The sequence below is a fragment of the Oxyura jamaicensis genome, chromosome Z (assembly GCF_011077185.1).
Source record: "Oxyura jamaicensis isolate SHBP4307 breed ruddy duck chromosome Z, BPBGC_Ojam_1.0, whole genome shotgun sequence".
Taxonomy (NCBI): Eukaryota; Metazoa; Chordata; class Aves; order Anseriformes; family Anatidae; genus Oxyura; species Oxyura jamaicensis.
The window spans coordinates 19,116,534-19,131,522 of NC_048926.1; the positions used below are offsets into that span (position 1 = coordinate 19,116,534).

At 41.1% G+C, this 14,989-nt stretch overlaps 1 long non-coding RNA gene across 1 annotated transcript in view; it reads left to right on the forward strand.

Annotated features, from left to right (window-relative positions):
- Nucleotides 1-223: 223 nt before the first annotated feature.
- The window catches only part of LOC118156616, a 37,349-nt gene continuing 22,583 nt past the window's right edge, over nt 224-14,989 (forward strand). Inside the window, exon 1 of the long non-coding RNA XR_004746342.1 lies at nt 224-323. This is a non-coding gene — a long non-coding RNA (uncharacterized LOC118156616). The remainder of the gene's footprint in view (nt 324-14,989) is intronic.

Sequence of the window (14,989 nt, forward strand, 5' to 3'; positions counted from 1 at the left end):
CACCTGTGCACTTGTGGTGGTGGGTTGAAAATAAAGATGCTGTCCTCACGTGTAACCAGTTGTCTTCATGTTGGTGACTGCAAGCCGGAGGCCTAGCCAGTTACTTGCTCTGTGTACAGTTTGTTTTGGTGATCGCCTAGGCCTCGTGACACAACACCCTGTCAGATGAAATGTAAGCACAGTAGTGCAGCTGTAGCTGTAAATCAGGGGAATCAGCAGGAGACCAGTTCTCCCTAACCCTCTGCTTCACTCAAAATTCATCCTGTGTTGAGCAAGCCTTTGCTTGGAAGACTGCGTGCAGTTGCTCCTGCTCTTGGTGGAAGGTAAGACTTGCATTTCATTTAGCCAGGTATTCCCATTTACCAACAACTCCCACAGCCCTGCCTGTGTCCCCTTTCCCAAGCAATGTGAAGGAGACCTCATCAATGCTAGTCCCCCTTGCTCAGCTGCATCCCCAGGCGGTGTTGCCTCTGCTCCTAGCTGAAGTCACCTCCCCAGCTGACAGAGCTTCCCAGAGGACTGCCCTGCCCAGACTGCTGTCATTGCTCATTTATCTTGCCAGAAAAAAAAAAAAAAAAAAAAAAAAAAAACAGCTTTCTTTTTATTTTCTTTTATTATCTTTTATTTTCAGATTTGGCCAGCCAAGAAGTAAAAACTTTGTCTCTCAAGCAGAGGTGAGGTCATGCAGATACTGAGCAGAGCTGGGAGCCTGAATGAGCCAGTTATGTCAGCCAGTTAATAACTTTCCTGTTGTCATTTATTTGTCATTCATCCAGAAGAATCCAAATGTGCTTCACATTCTTTACAATCAGATTATAAACCCTTCTTGCTAATGGGGATGCTTTGCACACCATGGGGAGTGCATCACCTCTCGGGAGCAGTGTGGGGCTGCTGGGCTGTGCTCTGCCCCACTGCTCTGTCATCGGGGACAGGAGGCCAGGACCATACATGTCAGGGAGCTGAGGCAGCAAGGGAGCTTGGTGCTGAAGCCAGGGACACCCCAAGTGGCCACTTGGAATTTGTTCTGGGGTCCAGGGCAAACGTTTCCAAAAAAAGTACTGCGAGAAAAGGACATTGCATCAGGGCCACCAGCCGGCAGGACAGAGCCCTCTGCTGCTGGCCTGTGACGAGCTTCTCTCTAACTTCTCAATTCCTGCTAACCTGGGCATGAGCCAGAAATCAGACATATACTTAGGGACTTTGCTGTTTCTCTGTGAGATTGTGGAAATTACTATATGGAAATTCAGTGCTGAGAATCACTTTTGTCTCTTGTTACATAGGGAAAATACCTCTGGCTGGGCTACCTCAGAAAGAGTTTGTATGGGTTAATTAATTCAACTTTGCATGGTATGTTGAGAAAGGCTCAGAACAAAGTAGTGCATACCCTGCCACCATCCATGTTGCTTTCCTGCTTTTAGGGAGAGAGAGAAGCTGCACAAATGGGAACACAGTGCAGTGACTTCCAAACCCAGCTTACAGGACATGGTTTGTTCAGCAGATTTTGGCTCCCTCCCTTCTGGCAACTCTACTCCAGAAATGGGCTGCAATATATTCAAGAGCATCTGCAGCTCAAACCCACGTTTCTTTTTAAGAGTGGACCAATGACAGATTATTATTATTATTATTATTATTATGACAATGTGATTTTTTGTTAATCTATTTCTTTGTTTCTTTGTTTTATTTTTCTCCTGTATCTGAATACCTTATTTAATGAAATAAAGTAGTGAACACTTGTCTGAAGTTTTCACATTGTTGATGATGAGAAACCACTCAGTATGGCTCCAAGGGGCATCTGCAGTTTGCTCTGAGAGTTGAGGGCTGTTGTTGCCTAGGAGGGAAGGGGATGCTGAAGCGATGAAGGGATACCCCAGAACCCCTTCACTCTCTGAGGCCACTCTGACCATTTTAGGCCAGCTTCACATCACTGCAGAGCCCATCCCTGACACGGCTGCTGACCCAGCTCACAACCACCTTTCTCCACTGCCTCACCACTGGATGCTTCTCCCAGGTCTCCCAGCACCCACTCCAGCTCTCAGAAAAATTTCTTACAGTCCTCTTCCCTCCAAGAGCTGTTTCAATCACACTGCTGTGAAGTACTTAGTCAGTAATTCACAAACAGGTTTTGTTTGTTCATTTGGTCGTGTTCCACCCCTCAGCCCCCAGGAAAAAAAAAAAAAAAAAAAAAAAAGGAAAAGAGACTTGCATAGGTAAATACCCACAGGAAAAAAAATAAATATGGAGCTCACAGCTTCTGCATTTCAACAGCTTGTGGAATGAAAGTACAAGTTTCTGGTTTGTGACAAAATATTCAGAAAGCTTCAAGGCAAGTTTGAAAAACATCTGCCCACACTTTTCCTAACTACCCTTTCCTGGAAGAAGGCCTTTATTTACTGTATAAGCTGGTGAAATCCTTATCAAAATCAGTGATGCCTGAAAAGCCACAATTACCCTGGGTTTCCTTTGTATATTTTTCTCCTTGTATGATAATGGAAGTGCTCTAGATAAGTGAACTGTGCTTTCCTATGGCTTACTTTGTACTGTCCTGTAAGGAATGGTAAAAGAAATGATGCAATACTATGTTTGATTAGTAATAGTGCTCTTATGAATAATGATAAGCAAAAGCTGGTAGGTGGAAGGGCCGTGGACCTTGCTTTAGTAAATCTTTCTACTGTAGACAATTTTTGATCCTATCATGTGCTGTCTCATACCTCATGAAAAACCTGGCAAACCTTTAGAGAAATTCCAGGAATTAATGACGATAGAATTAGGGTTAATTCTGTACTTAATAAAAAGGAAAAGTACCCACAGAAAATACTTTACTATTCTCTGTCTTTCAGCCTCCCTCCCTCTCTCTCTCTCTCTCCCTCTCTCTTCTTAGAGTAATGTGAACCTCCACATTTCTTGGCTGACACCAAAATATTTGTCTTGGAAAATTAATCTTGTATTCCCCTTTGCTTTTACAGCCTGGGCCCTTCTGTCACACTTTTTTTCCCCATGTTACACTGCACTCTCCCCTGGAGAAATGAGCTGGTGTGATGGGATCACAAGTAAAATGCAATGAGGAAGATGGGAGATGATCTAAAATACAACAGACATTTTTCTTGAAAATAAAATACCTTTAATCAAAACCATTTTCCATGAAAATACATCTTCAGAAAGGCATTTAGGGCCAGCAGTAATTAACCCCCTTTGGTCCTGCTTCCATTTCTGAAAGATGCTGGGAAGAAACCATTGCTGGTTTCTTGACCTTCAGTGGGTTACCAGTTACTTGGGCTATGTTATTGTGGATGTCAGGGTGAATAAGAGAGAGTTGTGCTCCTGTCAGGAATAAAGGCAAGCTGCATGCTGGGCTATGTGAGGAAGGATGTGGCCAGCAGATGGGGAGGAGTAATTTTCCTCCTTTACCCAGTGCTGGTCAGGTCATAAATGGATGACTGAGTTCAGTTTGGGGCCTTCTGTTCAAAGGGGGTGTAGAAAAAAATGTACAAAGCCCAAGGGAGGGCTCCAATATGTTGGGACCTAAATCCCAGGACCTGTACAGAGGGACTAAGGGGGCTGAGCTTGTCTGATCTGATGAGAAGAAAGGAAGGTCTGATCTTATAACAGTGTATATGGTCTTGAAGCAGAGTTACTAAGACTATGGAGCCTAACTGTTCTTAGTTGTGGTGGGTGATGTGAGAAGGGGCAACAGCAACAAGCAGCAGTGCAGGTTTTTCAGGGTGGACATTAAGGAAAGCTTTGTCATCAGGAAGTTATTGCAGCACTGGCATGAGTTACCCAGGTAGGTTTTCAAGTCACTACCTCTGAAGGTTTTCAGCACTTGGCTATTCAAACCTACAGCTGGCCTTATCTGGTGCTGATGATAGGCCTCTTGGAGCAGGAGGTCATACAAGAAACCTGCAGAGTTACAAGAAACATTTACATGTCTCTTTGATTCTCTCACAAACTTGGGTTTGGAGCTGAAATCCCATGCTCCCATAAACATTTGTGAGAGAGATCTCTGTGATTTTCTACCACTGTCTCTAGCACTGTCCCCATTCTCCCAACCTGCCCCTGGCACCACCTTATGTTCATCTGATGGTGTGACAAATTGTGCCTGTGATTGCCTTTGGGTTAGATTAACTTCATCACAGTCATTAATTATTTCCAGAATTTACTACCTACAAAGTATTTCTCTTAATTAAATCTCTTATCCATCCTCACCTGTTGGAATTCAGAGGACCTGTTTTCTATCTTAATTCCTATTCCAAGCCCAGCTTTTTAAACCATGTATGAAGTTCATTTGATGATTTTAGACAATAGCTGCTGATTCTGGGAGTAGGTATCTCAAAGGTGTTTTGTGCAACGAAACAGATAGGACAAGTCAAACTTGAATGGGGTTTGAGGCAGGAAGGTGTTAAAAAGTGCGTGTTCCAGCTGCTTTGTAATTAATATTATGTCAGGGTGTGATGAATGCATGAAAGGGCAACATCACTCTAAAACGGTTCTACATGCAAAAACTGTAAGCCCATCGGTTTTACCTGCTTAGTTTTTCCAAGATGCTTTTTGCTACTGGAAGCCACCTGTGCCTATCTGTTATCAGAATATCTGGTTCTGATAGTGTCTTTTCATTGGGCTTTAATATATGGAAAGGGCAGTCTCTATTTTTTTATTAAATAGATAAAGCTTCAGACAGCTCCTCCAGATGACCTGCAGACTCTGCAGCCTTGGCAAATTTCCTGATGTAATTTAGTAAGAGTGGTATTATGTGCAGTGCTGATAAAGGTCTCACTTTCAAACTGTTGTCAGCTAGTCTTTAAATCTCTGCCAAGACCTGGTATTGAAAGGCTGACTTTTTGTGATCCTTAGCTAAGCATACATAAGAATAATGTCAAAACCAAACCAAAACCCCATTTTTTCTTGGTTACTTAAGTCAAACTCCAGCATCTCAACAGTAAAATTTTTGCATTCTTCAGTATCCTGTCCATGCGCCATTGTGCACATTATAATCAGCAAAATAAGAACTACCAGCTGATTTTGTTTTGTGAAACAGCATGGTAATTTACTGCAAAGGCATGATTCCTGTATTTGCTTCTGAGTGTGACCTACCCCATGAAATGAGAATTTATCTATATTGTTCAGGATAAATATTTTCTGCATATGAATGCTCTGTGCATGATGCATTTCCCTCCCTGGGTTTAAAATATTCTTAAACTGAATTTGGAATTTGAACTAGAGGTTGTGAATACTTATGTGATAATGGGATGTGAAACACCACAATAGCCAGCCTGATTTAAGAGACCTAATTCTGCTTCCATTTAACTCCATTAGTAAATAGATCACACTCATCAGGACACAAAAGCCAAAACCAGATAATAGACTGAAGTATCCAGTTCAGTGTGTAGCAGGATGAACCTGTTTGTCTCTTTATTCCTTGGTTGTAATAGATCTCTAATGCCTTCCTGATAGATAAAACAAATTGGGAGAATAATTGCTCTCATTTCATTAGATAGTTGTGTTTGTGAATGGCAACTGATGGGCTTTTTTTTTTTTTTTTTTTTTTTTTTTTTTGTAACCTTGAATATCTGGTCTCTGTATCTATATCTGGTAATACAGGTCACAGGTGAAGTGGGTTTCTGTAGATCAGTAGTTCTCAAAGGTTTTGCATGCATCCCCTTCTACTGTTTTGTGTCCTTCCCCAGAGGGAGCAGTGGCTCAGTCCTTCTGAGCCAGGTCAGGCTGACTGCAGGGTCACCCTCATGCTCCCACCCTGCAGGAGGTGCCAACAGGTAAAGTCAGATAGATGGCCCTGGGCTAGTCCAAGTTATGATTAAAATCAATAAATTGTCACTAGTTTTCCTCAGGCTGTTGGCTGTTACATCAGAATAAGGTAAAAGAAGTAGAAACTTTTTTTTTTTTTTCTTTTTTTTTTTTTTTTTTAAACTGTGGAGGAATAAGACCTAGAAATGATGGAAGTAACTCTTTCCCATGCATCTTTTCAAACAGAGGATGTCCTACTTGTGAGCAAGGTATGTCTCAACAAACAAAAATGGGACCAGATATCTTTTGACACACCAAAGTCAATGAGAACTCCTCTTTTATTTTGGATATGCTGTAATGCAAGTAGATCACTATGCCTAACTGCTTCCATTCATTCTTTTCAAGAACCATAGGAAATATATAGAAAAATTGGTCTGAAAAGGGGACAATCCTGACCTTGAAAAAACGTCATGACCTAAAACATGCAAGCTAAAGCAGCCTTTCATCACTTTCCTAGGCTTGTGAATAATCAAAGGTGAAATTTTATTTTGTGTAGTATATTCAGGTCCCAATGTCTGTAGAAGTAGGAGGTTTTGCCAATTGATTTGGGCCTTGCTGCCTCTCAAGCACTGGATTTCATGCACTGAGATTTGCATTTCAAATGAGTAATGGTAACAAAACAACGGTAGTAAGACACTTTTCATTTCTAAATGTTCTTCCATCTGAGATGTCAAAGTGCTTTGCACAAATCAGGCACTTCTCCCAATACTGAAATGTAGGGATAGATGTAGAAATATAGGGATCCCCATGGCAGCAGTAATAAGGAAGGGAGAGAGATGGAATGTGTTTTTGCTGGAGCTGGTGACAAAAATGGAAACGGAATCTGGGGCAGAAATTACTGTATGCATGGTTCAGGGGAAGGCAAAGGCAAATGCGTTTCATCTGCAAGTCCACTTTCCTCTGTTTTGATGCTGAGGTGACACTTTTTTTTTTTTTTTTTTTTTTTTTTCCTGCCTTGATCATTACACAAGTGGTGATTTTAAAGTTATTTTTGTGATGTTGAGTATTCAATGCAAAATAAATAAATAAATAAAAGGAATCTAGGTATTTCCTAAAAGACCACAGGCATACTTCAGGGTGAGGAAGAAAACAAAACCTGTTGATGGCTAACAAAAATCATCTGATTTTTATTTCAAGACCCAACTGCATCTTATTCTAGAAAGCAGAGACCTTCATATTCCTCCCTGTCATTATGCAGTAGAAGTGTGGTGACTGCAGACAAGTTGGGTAAGAAGCTACTTGGAAGAAAAATATTATTTTTTCTCCCTTTCCCTTGCAGTACCTACTACCTGCCAAAGTGTTCAACCTCCTCCACAACTGTGATTTTAAACTAGTAAAATGTCAACAGAAATTTCACTGTCCAAACCAGTACTGCGGTCACCACATAAATTGAGACTTTTCATGCAAACCAAGATAATCTGAATATATCTAAATGGCATTCACAACAAATGAGATTGAGGAGATTGAGCAGAAGTCACAACCTTGCTGTTGTGTGCTGCCTTGATGGCGATGCTGCAGCAGAGGGTGCAGCCAAGCTCTTCAAGAACTGGGTAGCATGGGTCATGCTGCATTAAGCTGTGAGCTTAATTAAGCAGCCAAGCTCTTCAAGAACTGGGTAGCATGGGTCATGCTGCATTAAGCTGCTCACACTGCTGCCTACAGCCTGGCTGCAGAGAGAGCTCAAGGCCTGCAGCACTGCAGAGTGCTTGCCTCTGCCTTGTGTCCCCCCAGGACTGCATGGACAGGCAGGTTGGAGCCTGTGAGACAAGGGAACACTGTGACCTGCTCTCTCAAGAGACTGATGGAGCTTGCAGCAAGGTGTCCTCTTAGATATTGTGTCTATGTACACCATAGACAGTGAGCAGGCCCAGTCTTGGGATGATCCTCAAACCAAGCTTCCTGTGCTCTAGCACAACCCAAACACGCTCTGTGTCACTGTATCTTGAAGTAGCTGAGAACATGTCTCTGCACATGCAGCTGGTACGGGCATCCTTACTCCAGGCAGCCTTTGCACTTCTCACTCTTTGTGTCGGCTGTCTGGAGTCCTGGAGCAGCTCCACCAACAGACCTGAGTGGATGACTAAGTAAGAAGACAAAGCCATCCCACTTTCCTTTACTAGATGGCCCTGAGGTTTTGGGAGTGCCAGGCTTTGTGGCATCCTTTCCGAACCTGAAGACTATTCACTGGTCCTCAGCATGTCTTTTTATGTTTCCTTTTCCTTCTCTCCTTCTCTCCTTCTTTTTTTCATTTAACGTGAAAGGCTGGAAAAGTCAAGCAGAGCTTAGTTACTCAGTGAGTTGTTTGTTGCTATTTTTCAGCAGGTATTAAGAAACCCAACTGGATTTCCTAGTGACTGAAAAACATCCTCTGCCGATGTATTTTCCAGTGCCTTGGGATGTTTCTGGATTTTCTACTGTAACGGCAATTATCTTAGTGGAACAGCAGTTTCCCCCCTCCCATCTGCGCTCTGCACTGAAACAAAGAGGAAATTGGTGTCTGCTTGTTTAATGCAACTTGACCCCCAGCCTGCAATTTTTATGATTTGTGTGGCAGTGAATGGTAAACAAAGGGGAAAAATGCAAGTGCACAAGGAAGACAAGGAGAAAGAAGCTTCATTTTTTACCCAGGCTGCCCTATGTCTGACCGCAACTCAGCCAGGGCTGATTTGTGGCTATCAAGTAAATGAACACAAAAGCATCAGGGAAAAGGCACAAAGGCTCTCCTTCAGGATTGGCAGCTTGTTAAGGACCATTATTAATACAAGTTCAGCTTAAATGATAGTCACATATATGATGATGTTTTGATTCCCTGCTTAGTCTCATAGCATCTTGCCACATCTTTATTCAGAGGGTTTATCTGTCAAGCACATAACCCCAAATTAGCCATCATCTATTCTCAGTTATCTGTATGTATAAACCCTGCACTCACTCATCACTGGCTGAAGGATGTTGCACTCACCACCATCCTCCCATATCATTAATGGAAGGAGAAATCACTTGGATAAGAATCTGCTTTTTGTTTGAACTTTAAAAGCTACATTTCATTAGGAAAATGAAATCAATTAGTGGCAAGGGACTATGTGGGAAGTATTGCAGTGGTCTATTATTTAGAAGCATTTTTACAGACATCTAATGTAACAGCTGTGCACTAGGCAACCTGCAGCCCAGGATGATGACAGAGCATGATTCTCCGGCAGGACTGGAAGCTGGAAGAGCCGGTCCTAAACTCCAAAATAGTAGGACCATAGCTGAAGAGAACACGATTTGCCAAGAGAGTGAAAATGTGAAATGGTTTAATGTTTTGTGGAGTTAACTGGTTCCTTAAAAAGTCCCAAATTAATTTATCTTAATTTTTGCCTCCATGTTGTGGAGTACTTTATTGAGAACATTCCAAAGAAGCTTCAGTTACATGAAACATTAAAATTTTGAAATATTATATATGAAAGTTGATAAGCATCCTATGTATGGGAGAGATAAATAAATGCAAAAGCATGTTCATTTTTGGAAGAACAGAACTGACTATTAGGTTGTCAGAGGTCTCCCTACCGACAGTTCCTGCAAGATATGCAATTTTTAAAGAAAGAAACAACTGAAGAAAAATGATTGAACTGAACATGCACCTTCCGCATCTGTCATGGGTGGTCCATGATGTTCTCCTATTTTCCAGCAGCATTCAGGGAAGGAGGCACACGGGGAATTAAAAGCTAAAGTGATATGGTCCAGCCGGGTGGACCACTTCTCTCTGTGCAATGTCTCTGGCTCCTGTGCATCATTACCAGCAGAGGACTGCTTAACTTAACCAGCCTGTCATGGGGTTTTATGGTCTTTCAGGCTTTGTATTAAAGACAATACTTGTTTTAGAAAACCACTTCTTTTGTCCTTCAGAAACTAATACTAATTTGAATAAAGAACCAGTGACAGGGGAAAGACAAAAACAACAAATAAATGGCACAGCAGATGTAAATCAGCATGAATCTATTGACTTCAGTGGAGTTACGCCAGTGTAGACAAACTGAGGTTATCAACTCTGTTATCACTGGAGATGTGACATTCTCTTTGGGAAGAGTTTTATCTGTGACAGTTTATTTTATTACCTTTTCTCTGCTTACTTGCTTGAGATTGCATTGGCATCTTCTTCTCTTCTAGATGCTGAAGTTAAGCATCTTTTTCTCTTTTAGATGCCGAAGTTGAGCACCGTGCAACTTTAACAGTGGATCAAGCTGGAGAAGAGGCCACTGGCATCTTGTAACTCTTCAATGATTGTGCATTAAAAGAAAATCGAAGAAACTAGGACAATTTGGTTAAAAAAGAATGTTGTGTGAGTTTAAGGCTGCTCAAGGGCAACCTTAATTTATGTGCCAATAAGTTACACAAATATTTTCTCTACTATTCAATTAAGAACAAGTAGTTTCCTTGGCAACGGCCACATTACATGGAACTTACCCGAGCCCTGAGTTCCAGCAGAGTACTTTCCCTAAGAAAGGAACATACTCATCTATCATGTAAATGTCTAATTTGTACACGGTTTTGAGAGAGAAGGGAGAAAATGGAATTTCCGGCAAATTAATACAGCCCTTCTCTTGTACTGGAGTCAGAGACATGCCTTTTTCTGCAGTTTTCTCCTGCTTTTCATTGTTTCTCAATGTTAACTTGCCTATGAAAATTGTGAAAGAGTATGATTGTGAAGTGGGTTTATTAAAAACTGCTAAAGGAGGGCAGGCTGTTGGCCAAAAGGATGGCTTGGGGGGCGGGGTGTGTCTGTGTTAAAAACAGGAAGGTGGCAGTCTTCTCAATTCCATGTTGCTGCTGAAAATGTGCTCTGTAGTTCAGTTATGATGACTGTGGTTAGTCCTTTTGTGGGGAAAAAAAAAAATATCTCAACCTGATTATGCTTCAGGTTGCTGCTTCCTTTTAAACTATCAGCTTTCTCAGTGATGCAGTTACTCTGGCCCATAAATGTTGCCACGTTTCTGGCTTCTTGTGTATGCAGGTCCCTTCAGAGGTATACCTCCAGAATGGCTGTCACCATGCTAAGAGACCTCTTCTGTTCCTGAGGCATCCCCCCAAAACAAACTGAAAAGCTGCCATTGGATCCAAAAGTAAACATCATCCCTGGGTGTGGAAACACCCAGCTCTATAGAAAGGGGAAAAAAAAAGCCTGCTCCACCTTCCCCTTGGAAGCAATCCATTGTTTCCTTTCCATAGACTCCAACCCTATTTTCAGCTGAGGCTGTGATGGGCTTCCCCAGCAAAGTCCATGCTTTGCTCTTCCACTCTCATGACCCTGCCATGGAAAATGGATTTGACATTGTCAGATTTAATCTCCCGTGGAATGTTTCTGCAAAGCTGGAATAAAATTTTTCCCTCTGCTTTTATCCTGTGGCTTACATTCAGTCCATAAGTCAATTTTAGGTCTTTAAGATGTTGTTACCCCATTCCTGTGTCCATCAGCGGTATTAAGCTGGAATTCATTATTTTGTTAGTGAGAATATTCCTATAGTGGCAGGATGCTGCACTCTCTGTGCCTATTCCACTTTTATCCCATCTGTCCATTTGCTTTAGTTCAATTAATATGAAAATGAAAGGTCTCTGGTTTAATCACATCTTTCATCCTTTATACACACGAGCACATTTAGGATTATGTAACAGGCTTCTTATTGTAGCTCCTCTATCCTACTGAAACAGTCATTCTGTGTAGCCTTGCAGAATCACAGTAAACTATTAGATTAATTATTTTCTGTTTTACACGTCTCTGAGGTACCAAACCCCAGAGATAATATGTAATTACACTGCTCCAATTATAGGTCAGCATGAAAGTGTGATTGTGATGAAGCACATGCTTCTCGCTTGGTAAAACGTACGGGGCAGGCTATTCTGTGGCTAATGTAAGATTTATGGAGCCTATCATAATTTATTTTCTCTAAGTGCCTGAGCATTGTATATGGTGCAATAAATACATTCTCATCATGATTGACCTTATCTAGTTCTGCTCCTCTCCTCCCAGCATTTAGCCACACATGTCCTTCAGCCAGCCATCTCCCACTGAATTACATGTCATAACATGAATTTCTCTGGCTAGTGGCTGTTTGCATGCAGGGATATGAAAAGTCACAGCAAAGGCACCTCATCTGTGAACTTCCAGAATAGGGGTGAGACAGGAAGCACGGGTCGCAGTCTGTTGCTGTGTGTGAAAACAAGATCTAATTTTTCTTTCGTCCACAGGGAACAGAAACATTTTTGCTAACTTTGGGGTATTTTTCCTTGCCCCACTAACTCCAGTCAGAAGCTGCTACAAACATTGCGATTTTACTAGCTCAGGAGATGGTGTGAATCTTTTCCTCATTTTTGTGGGATGAGGTAAAGACTGCCCAGCATCTGTGTGGTGACTTGCAAGCCTGTTTGCTTGAATTTTAGGGAATGTGTAAATATGTAACTCCAAGGCCCGGGGGGCCCCCCCCCCAATATATCAATAGTGCTAAGTTATATCGTCAAATACTATACTGTCCTGCTGTGCCAGAAAGAAATAACTTATAAGACCCATTTTGAACTAGATACTAAATATTGCTCTATCTTCTTGTCGTTAAATTTTTTGACAAATCACCAGGGATGCAACCAAAACCTGACTCCTCTTAGTCCTTCAAACTCATCATATCTTTCTATGGAGCTCTGACACATTCAGCCACACCATTCTCATAAATCTGGACATACTTTTAAATCAAAATCACTCCGACATACTCTAAATTTTCCTTCCTTCAAGTCATAAAATACTCCAGGCCACAACACTGAACTTATTTAGCACTATCCTAGAAAATGCTTTCCATACCCATTTCACACACTCTCTCCTTTAAAGAGGAAAAAATATGCTTGAGCAGCAAGAAGATGTAACAGAAACCATCACTGTGCATACCAAGGCCACTAAAAAGGCACACACACAAAATAAAAATCCCTTTGACACTGGCCACCAATAAAATCATACTTTCAATATTTTGGGGACATCTTTAAATGCTACAAGAACACACTTATATGTGTCTTGATTTAGGCAGTACAAGGTTTCCTCACCTCTAGTCAAATCACACCCAACTAGGGTGTGTTGTGTGAAACCCATGTGTAATGGGGTTCAGAGATGGTGGAGATAGACAACAGCTCAGCTCATCCAAGCATTGAATAAGATTCACTTAACCAATGCAGGAAGGCTAAACCCCTGCATGGGCACAGTGAAAAAAATAATTGCTCTACAAAAGTCATAAAAGCACAAGTTTTTTTTTTAACCCCCCAAAACCCAAACAAAATTTTTTTTTTTTTTTTTTTTTTTTTTTTTTTTTCCTAGCACTTTGCTTATTTCATCTGCATCAAGAGTTGGTAATTATCTGCGTGAGGAAATGCAGTTACTAACCATGTACTAAACTATTCTACATTTCACTTCTGTTGAAATAATGAGTCCATTCCACCAGTAGTTACCAACAACATGTTCAAGAATGGTTCTCACTCACTGGAGAAGGGCATGTTACCTCCCAGAAGGTAAATGTAGCATCATGTTGATGATCCAATGGGTCCATTTTTACAGTTAGAACTAGATCTGAGCTTTACCAATTTGGCCCTGCCTTTTTAATAAAATGCATCTAATTATCTTTACCAAATCTAATAGTCATGGTTCTCTGTGCTCTATGATAGCATACATCCTACTCATTTGTCTAATGGTTATGTTTTTGTGAACTTACTGTAATGTTGAAATGGTCTTTCTAGAGAACAGAGACCATTTCCTCTGAGTGAAACATGTTCAGCTACTGTGAAGATTTCACTATTGTTTTCATCTTGGCTTCTGGTGCCCTTCCCACTGAAAGCTTGAAGTTAGGAAGAATGTAAAGGATGAAAGACTGTAAGATAGCTCTATAATGATCTAGGTGTCACTTGTATGTAAATGACTATTTAAAATATTGCCTTCTAGCTCTGACCTTGAACTCTCTGCTGTAAATAAGAGTCTCTACTTTATTTTGAAGAACCTCTTTGAAATGTTGAAATGCTGCAGCATTTCAACAGACATCTGTGCCACAAGCACAAAAGCAGTTTTAAACATTAATCATTTCCTCTTTAATTTGTTTTCTGTGGAAGTGGAGCAGTGTCTAATTATTTATTTTGCTGATAGAGTTAAATACGTGACTTAATTCATGCTCTGTCCCTGGAGGTGTTAAAGGCCAGGCTGGATGGGGCCTTGGGCAACCTGGTCTGGTGGGTGGCATTCCTGCCTGTGGCAGGGGGTTGGAGTTAGATGATCTTTAAGTTCCCTTCTAACCCAAGCTATTCTATTATTCTAAATGATTCTATGATTGACATTCTTGTTACCGGGTTTAATTTTTTAGCTGCTTAATACACTACATCTCTATCTTCAAGACATCTTACTGTGCCGATTTTTTTGATGCATTCTTCCTGAGTATATAAAGCCCATAGAGCAACCCACAACTTGACCTATCAGTCATAAATGGAAACTTTTGGAACAAGTTCCATCAGCCTGACAATGACTTCATTGACTACGTTATTGAGACAAGAGTCTGGTCTGTTACGGTCACAGAAATAATGTGAAAGAGGTGTGTAGGTAAGGAGTCACGTACAGACATGTGGAGAGAGTAGCTTTTCACCCTTTTCACCCTCTTCAGGATCAAGGCAGAACTATCTCCTTTACACAACTAATATGGCAAATGCATCCCTCAGTTGCTTCAGTACCATCCTACTACATTTCAAATTGCAGTGGCAGTGATGTAACAGAGTTTGGTACAATATGCTTTGTTCAGCCATCTGCCAAATTTAATGAGAGGGAAGTGACAGAGAATCTTTTAAGCTGGATTTGGCCTGCATCATATGATAAAAAGGGGGAAGTGCCCCCATTATGTGTTAGATGTGTACTTTTGAGTAAAGGTCAGATTTGCCTGACTGGCTGAATTCAGAGTATTTTACCTTTCTGGCTCCATCAGATCTGGTAATAATTTTCAGAATTATTTTGTGCCCCATTCAGATCAGCTGTCCTCAATTCTGTTGACAAGGAGCTGAATTCCTTGTATGCCTTATTAAACTTTATTTACCATCCTTCTACTTTTCATGATTTCTATATTTTGAATCAGTCTCTTTCAATTTCATTAGAAAGACCATTTGGTCCAGAAACCAACAAACCGCCTGTAGATCTATCCCCCCCACCTCT